This window comes from Branchiostoma floridae, chromosome 11 (assembly GCF_000003815.2).
Source record: "Branchiostoma floridae strain S238N-H82 chromosome 11, Bfl_VNyyK, whole genome shotgun sequence".
Classification (NCBI taxonomy): domain Eukaryota; kingdom Metazoa; phylum Chordata; class Leptocardii; order Amphioxiformes; family Branchiostomatidae; genus Branchiostoma; species Branchiostoma floridae.
In genome coordinates, this window is record NC_049989.1 from 16666801 (window position 1) to 16667454 (window position 654).

Consider the following 654-nt stretch of genomic DNA (forward strand, 5'->3'; position numbering starts at 1 on the left):
GCTCTCCCGAAAGGGGGTCAGAAAGGTGTTGTTGGCCCAGTAGTGTGTGTCCCAGCAGATGTGAGTGAAACACATGCAATCCTTCCCAGAATGCCTTCAGAAGCTCAGTTAATCAAGGTGAAACTTAAGAGGAAGCTACAGTACAGTGGGCATCACATGTATAGACAAATCAGTCCATTGAAGGTTGATGTTGCTTTGAAGTATCTTGTTGAAAATAATGAACATTACAGCGGTACGTCTATCGATGCAGACTGGGCTACTTCTTGGAATGAAGAAGGAGGCCTTGTTGAACCATCTGATGCTGAACAAGGAGGGAATGGCGCCTTAGAAGTTCATACAGCTCCTGAGCACCGCGAGTCTGTCACTGAAGAGGGGGATCATATGGAAGGGCCAACTAGGAATGATATGGAAGATGATGAAACAGACAACGTTATTCAACAGGTAAATGAGGAAGAAGCCATGGAAGTAGCAGCTCTTAGTGAGGAAGAAACTGTGGAAGTAGCAGCTCAGAGCAAGGAAGAAACCATGGAAGAAGCAGCTCGGAGCAAGGAAGAAACTGTGGAAGAAGCAGCTCTGAGCGAGGAAGAAACCATGGAAGAAGCAGCTCTGAGTGAGGAAGAAACTGGAAGAAGCAGCTCTGAGCAAGGAAGAAAC